Genomic DNA, 7,642 nt, shown 5'->3' with positions numbered 1-7,642 from the left:
TAAAATTTGGCTTGGCATTTTCACCGGTGATTTTTTGATGATTTTTCTTTCAAAACGTTGAAACACTTTAAAAATAATAAGCATGGATGTTCCAAAAAGTTTAGTTATGTACTTTTTGTTTAAAAAAATATATTTTTTAACATGAAATGATTTCTCATATGTTGCCTGTGTGTTTGACATGTGGTGACCGCCGTCACTCTGGCAAACATTTGTCTGAGGATATGTGTGAAATTATGAAGATCAGTGACTCTCGTTTGAAACAAGCAAAGCATGTTTGGCTTCGAGCGCTGCCTTGTGAAAGCCTGGCCAATTGAGTCTGCAACATGCTTCGTTAGGCTGCACTTAAGCAAACGTCCACAGGCATTTTACATGGATGTTCACATGGCTGTTTGTTTTATCCATCCACGGCTCTTGTCTGTAATTTTTAGATGTTTTCTTCTCTCCTTTTTTTAATTTTATCAAGGAAGTATGATAAACAGGCCATGACACATTTTTTTCTGCACATTCTCATGCAGACCTTTACGTGAAACTATCATTTTGAACTTGCATCGCTATCTGTAGCTTGAAAAGACTTCAGTGCAGCTAAATCAAGTTGTGTTTGCATCCAATGTCTTGTATCGGCCAACTTTATTCATGCTTCACCATCGGTGGCTCATTCATGAGATTTGGCTGCCGACTCACTCATATTCATGCATGAATCATGTACGTTCAGCCTTATAACCTGACACGTCAATGCTGCTTTCCGCTGCAGCTCCCTCTCTCCACAAATTCCTCTTAAGGAATAAAAAGGTTTTTGGGTAGTCGAGTCTACTTTGCTAAGATCCACTGTTCATGTTTGTTTTAACAGTGGCTGTTCTCCCTGCAGAATCACTGTAGATTCTTTGAAAGCTCCCACAAGGACAAAGCCTTTTTCCGCCACATCAACCATTTACTATAAAAAAAAAAATCTCTGACTGAACCGTGTGCTACTTTTTCATCTGTTTTGTCTTGCTGCAATGTCATGCCAATCACGGCACATACTGCAAGAAAGCAGTCTTTTTTTTTGTAGGTTAAATTCTCAGTCTTGGGATTTGTGGCTTGATTCAGCCACCGATGTCTGCACGTAGGATCAGGTGGACGGTCGAGAGGATACACAGTCTGAGACGAACAGACAGAAAGGGGTGGGAATGAGGAAAAGACAAAAGAGGGAGCAGATGTTAACTGCCCAATGACAAAGCAGAAGGGTAATTGTACAGTGACTGGATTCCTCTGTAGTGAGTAGTCTATATGTGCACACATAACACTCGCTTGTACAGTATACGTGTGCGTGTTAGGGTTCGTGTGTGTGTGTGCATGTGTGTACAATGCAGCCACAGGCAGACACATGGGAGCCTGAGGAGCGGTGAATATTACAGAGGAGTGGACCACAGAGGGACCGGGCCCTTAGCCAACAGACAGGCCCCACTCATAAATCCTCTCCACACTGACGCCTTTCCCCTCCGTCTCTCTTTCTCTGTCAGTTTGCCTTTTTTCTTCCCCTCCTTCTTCAACTTAATGTTTTTTGTCTCACTCACTCACTCGCGTCGCGTGTCTGTGTCTGCTTAGCCGGGGGAGAGGGAGTTTTTCACATGTCAAATATTCAGTAATCATGAGTCTGTCATATGAACAAATTGTAAGTCTCTTTACCACGGTCTCTGGAGACGGCGTCGGGGAGGCAGGGGTAAAGAAATGGGCCCTATTCACTGCTCTAACACCATCGCCATGTTTAACCACTTTGTGCTGCTTTTGCTGCAAAAGTGAACGTCCTGTAGTCTCGACACAGTCACTGAGATTAAAACGTAAAAGACCATTTCTAAACCAAACTAGCCAAGTTTTAGAAGACGCAGGCGTCCTTTCACCTGCACATCATCGAACCGTGTGGTCATCTGCTTCTCCAACAGTATTAACAAACTTCAACTCTGGAAAAACTGAGGGTTGTATTTCAAATCAAGAAATAATTTGTGCTCCGTCTGGTTTCCTGGACCTGAAGAAGAGGATTTTGTTTTCGTTAAAATCCTGAGAATGTCTGCCAAAATGATAATGTTAATACTTCTCTTCACTCTCATGTCGCAATCAGCCTCAGACTGATACAGTTTGAAGACCGCACAAGGCCGTGTGTGAGGCTTTCAGGACACAATGTGCGGAACACAAGATAGAGACACAATTTGGGTCATAAAAGCGAATGTCTTTCACTCCAAAAGACAATGCGCTGACAAGATGGCACGCTCAAAGTACAGTGTCCAGAAAAGAGCCGCCCCTCAACAAAAGAAGAGGTGCTCCGGACAAAGCAAGGCAGAGAGAGCACGTAGCTGAACGGTTGGGCTGCGGGCTGCGCTGGCTGATCGTGACTGGCAGACAGGTGACCCTGGAAATAAGAAATAAGCAGGTGAGGTCCAGTTGGGCAGGCATGCAACTTACAGATCCGAAAGAAAAAGCAAGACCGGTTCAAGATGCGGCTGAAATGTTGAACTAGGTTGAACTTTTTTTTCTTCTTTTCACTGCTGAGTCTTGAGGAGAAGATTGATTGATTGTGGCTGTGCAGCAGAGATGCAGGAAACCGAAAGCCACGCCCCAACCGGGAACACGCACACACACACACACACACCCCAAACAGGAACAGAGCTCAACATTGCGACCGAGCAAACGGAAACACACGTACTGGCAGAGAGTGGAAAACAACAACAACTAACCCCAAAGGTCGTCCGTTAGACGCTTCCCTTCTGGACAGTGATCAATTCAGAAACTGATGCTGTCACTGTCAAATAAACTGCATTCAGGCATGTAAAAGTTGGATCACTCCATAGCTGCTTTCAGACACGCACTGGAGTCTGGACATTTTCCGGAAACGTTCCAGATGGTTTTTCATGTGAAAAACGCAAATGTTGCTCCGGACTTTTCCTGCCAGCCCCCGAGTGAAATTTCCGGAAAAAATATCAGAGCGAGCCCATGTGAGAATGCAGAAGGAAAACATCTTGTGCGAGTGAGTTGATTTGTTGGTGACTTTAAACAAAAACACTGCTCCCCGCAGCGGAATGATCATCATATACCTGCCTCCTGCGTGCTCTATCCAGACGCAACAGAACGTTCTTGACATTTTCCTGTTAGTGTGAACGCGTCTGACAATCTCCTGCTGCCTGTGATCATCATATGTGAATGGCAAACTGAATACAAAAATCTGCTGACCTCATAGTCCTACATCCCCAACTCAAATGTCCGGGAATGCCATTCACACACGAATGGCATGTAGTTGCAACATTGCTGCATACGTTTGCTGTGGCATGATCGTCTCTTTATCTTTGCGGACCATGACCTCCACTAATAAAATAAATACTAAGCCAAATAAAATGGAGAAACCAGCAAGCACTTATCCCAACTCACAATTTATCAAACAGAGAGCCTACAGAAAACCAAACAATAGAAACACTGCTTGAAGAAATCATGTTATTCTTTTTTTAAAAGCAATGCAGCTTCACCATAAATGGCTACCGCGGTTCATCCGGGTTCCTGCCCATCTGTCCACCTCGACGTCCTCCCTCTTTCTCTCGCCAGCCGAGGTGTCGGGGCAGCAGCTATCTTTTCAGCAGGCAAAATGTGTTGTGAGTGGCAGAAATGAGATTGATTTTAATCAGAGAGCCTATAATTACATTGCTGCTGTTGTTGTGACGCCGACAACAGCCGGCCTCCTATCTGCCTGTCCTTCACTATGACTATATCTCTTTGTCTCCCTGCCCAGAGCCTGTCTCACTGTCAGTCCGGCTGTGTCTCACCCTGCGCCCCCGTGAACCTGTCTGCGTGGCTGCAAGTCTGACGGAGTTTTCTTTTCTGTTATTTTTTTGTCTGAGCTTCTTTAATAAGCGGTGTGTTTGCTTGTTTATTTACATGTCCCTCTGACGGGCACATACAAGGACGCTCATGCCAGAAGGGACAAATAGCGCGGTGGCCTTGGAAGGGGAGCTCAAAACGGCCGACCTTGGTGCGACCGACAACCTTCTGTTTGTCCTGTTTGCCATCGCCTGCTCTGTTTGTGTTCCGGTCTTACCTTGTGTGTCTGAATGCACTGTCTGTTGTAATGTGTGGCCTTGTACAACGTCACAACACCTGCCTGTGAATCTGATTTTGGGCTTGAGCAATTCACATCTCAGTCTGTGTCACAGTTAAGAAAAGGCGCGCAAATTGATTTGGAATTCAAGTTCAAGTTAAAGAGTAAATTACATGCAATTTTCGTTCTTGCGGGATGTATTATTTATTGAATAGAAATAGTTTTAAAGAAAGAACATCAATAACATAAGCAGCATGTCAGCATCAGCAGCATTTAAAATATTTAGTTAAATCGAACTTAACTTAACAAAAAATCTTTAGTTTTTTTAAAAAAAGGTTAAAAACACACAGACACACAAAAAAGAAATTTAAACTGACTGATGGTGAAGATGATGGTTTGAGTCAATGTCTTCTTTGTTTTAAATTTAGCTGCATTTACAGCTGCAGATGAGTGTGTCATGCATGACACTGTACTAAAACAAATGTTTGCATTGCATGACAAAACTTGGACGATAGAAGTGTAATGTGTTGGTAGGAGTCGTGCTGGGTCACAGCTCAGCAGCAGGAAAAGCCCAAGCCACTGCTGCTACTAATGGAGACCCACAGTGTTCAAAATAAATGTTTAAATTAATAAAGAATTAACAAATACATTTTAAATATAACTATGAAAAGTGAGTTTGGAAAGAAAGAACATAAAGATGACCTGTATTTTACAAAATGACATATACCTATAAGGAGTTAGTAGGATGCTCACGTCGCAAACTGTAACAGTTACTTTTTAGATGGAATATGGGCCATAACATTAATATGGGATTGGAAGACAAAAAATATAGATCAAATATCTTTATTTCAATTAAAATTCTAATATTAAATTCAACACGTAAATATTTGATGAACTAAATAACTGAATAATAAAATAAATACTTCTTATTATGATCGGTTTTTCAATGCAAATTAAGTTCATTGAATTACAATTGATTTTCTAAATATGTGCATTGCAGCCACAGTAACGGTACCATTTATGATATTTCGTCAAGTTTAGCCTTCTGATCTTTAATATATCTATATATCTATCTATAGATGTAGATAGATATATCTATATAAAATTGTGTTGAACTTAGGTTGAGCTCATGTTTCAGCTACTCTTTGTATGCTTTGGGCTTTAGTTGTTATTGAACTGTAAATGAAAAGATATTGATTTTGTGCCATTAAAAAGTTGTAAAACTTTGAATTGAACATAATTCTGTAAATTTCGAGCAAACGGCCTCCATCTTGTTCCAGGAAAAAAGGTCCTGTGTCCCTCCTTGATCAGTAGTCACTGTGTCCGTCTGCCTGTTGGTCCACTTTCGTGTTTGACATGGCAGAGTGCAGCGCGGTGAACTCTGCTGCCTGGTGCCGTGCGGGACTTGTGACACTGTTTAGCCCCGCACAGTGATACGCTGTCTCCTCGAGCATGACATGAGTGGCATAGGTCAACTCCTGTCTTCTCCCTCCATCACCCCGAGTGCCTGCGGGCAGCGCGGACTCCCAATTAAACGACTGTGATTCCCTCATAAACAAGGTCAGCATGGGTTTGGGCCAAAGAAGCAAAAAGGGAGCGAGAGGACAAGCTGAGGAGATGTGTTGCAGCAGAGGAAGCCAGATAGAGGCCGGGTGAGTCTGGGTGGAGGGAGGGGAGTGACTGGGAAGGAAAAAAAGAGAAACAGAGAGAAGGGGGGAAAGAGAGGGAGATTTGAGAGACAGAAGGAAAAGGCAGTATTAATATTCACAGACTCCCAGCGCTTCCTAAATATTTTATTACTTCCAGCTGTTTGATGTTAAGGAGACTCACCAGAGAGCCCCCCACTCACACACACACACACACACACACACAGAAACTCACACTAATAAAAATATAAATGCACACCATCACAAAGCCACGTTCACAAACCCACATGCGAGTAAATACCAACACACACACAGAAACAAAAACTCACAACCACAAACTCACAGTCGCATGAACAACACGCACGCACACACACACACACAGACACACACGCACACACACACACACACACACACACACACAAACACACACAGACACTCACACACACTCACCCATGGACTGCTGCAGACTACTATAGACTACATGCACAGTGGGATACACACAATAAAAGCATGCATGCTTATTGCCCAAAACTAGCACACACCATATAACCACGACACACAAAAGTATAAACGCATTTTTGAAAAAAATGGCCGTACATGCTAATGGACGCCACTTCCTGCGCACCTATCATTATCCGTAGTTTTTTTTAGGAGTTCTATCACATTTATTCGTTTATTTGTTTATTTATTTATTTGTCGGCCTATTTATTTATTTATTTGAGTATTCATTATTCGTTGGAATGGCTGCCTTTTTTTTTATTTGCAAGCGTGGTTTCTGAGGGGAGAGTGGGAGAGCATTCATCTTCTGATGAGAGCAGTCATTAATTCAGAGCAGGCCCATCCCTCGCTGTCTTCCTCCGTCAGTCTGTCTCTTTCTCTCTGTCCATCAGACGGGCTCCCTCGCTCTGTGTCTCTGCCCATCAGCCCGACTTTCTGCCTCTGTGTCAGCCTGTCTCTCCTCTGTGTTCTCCAGTCTCACCCTGTCTCAGTCAGCGTCTCTCTCTCTCTCTCTCTCTCTCCCCCTGCTTTTTCCAGTAATACGTCCTCCTCCTGAAGACTATGTCGGAAGCAGACTATGAAAATGCTGTTTATGTCTTGAAATGATGTCCAATTCCACAGATCTCTGCACACACTAAAACACCAAAACAACAAGAAAATGACTCAAATTTCTTTTTCTTCTTCTTCTTTTTCTTCTTCTTCTTCACCATCCACTTTCAACTGGCCAAAACAACAAAATTGCAGATCCCAATTGACGTCTTATGCAGACTAAGAGTGTGTTTACTCAGCACCGGGATCTCACCTGGTTAAACCTCCGTTGTGTACCCTCCTGCTCTCTGTGATCATCTACAACCAAACCCTTCCTCTTAATTAAGTCTTCTCAACCAGACTCACATCACTGAATTTTTTCTGTCCACGCCAAAACACGAGGCCAGATTTGTCCCGCTTTATTCACTCTGGGTGTGAAAAAAGCATTTAGCCGAGTCTGGACATAGTTCAAACTGAAAGCACCGTCATCTTAAATCCAGGTTTTTGCTTTTTTAGAGGATAGATTTATCAAATGACAAAACATCGCAAAGAATTTTACGAGGATTTGATGACCCTGTACCCTAAACCATAGAAATTTGGTGTTCACATTACAAATTAATCTACCAGGAATGTGTGCCTGCAAGTTTACGTACACATGCAATACTATGACAGTATCTGTGCTTGTTTTCTCATTTAACGTAATTTCAGGAAAACTGACTTTCCTCGACAAATGAATTGTGCTTCAAATGAAAAAAAAAAAAAAATTAGACGTAAAATATACAAATAGCACCACAACAATCTTTCTGGCTCCTACTCCTCTGTCTCGCATGGACTCAGTGGACTCAGGACATTGGAAAGGTCTTTCGGGACAGTATGAAGAATGATTGTACGACTCTGGAAAGTTATCATATTT

The 7,642-nt window shown here is 42.6% G+C and overlaps 1 long non-coding RNA gene across 1 annotated transcript; it reads left to right on the top strand.

The window, feature by feature from the left end:
- Positions 1-2,302: 2,302 nt before the first annotated feature.
- Positions 2,303-5,369, top strand: LOC118306335. Its single transcript, XR_004793065.2, has 3 exons — positions 2,303-2,404; positions 3,478-3,614; positions 3,752-5,369. It is a non-coding gene; the product is annotated as an uncharacterized LOC118306335 (long non-coding RNA).
- The last annotated feature ends 2,273 nt before the right edge of the window (positions 5,370-7,642 follow it).

The sequence above is a fragment of the Scophthalmus maximus genome, chromosome 1, assembly GCF_022379125.1.
Source record: "Scophthalmus maximus strain ysfricsl-2021 chromosome 1, ASM2237912v1, whole genome shotgun sequence".
Lineage (NCBI taxonomy): Eukaryota > Metazoa > Chordata > Actinopteri > Pleuronectiformes > Scophthalmidae > Scophthalmus > Scophthalmus maximus.
This window is presented reverse-complemented; position numbering and strand designations above follow the sequence as displayed.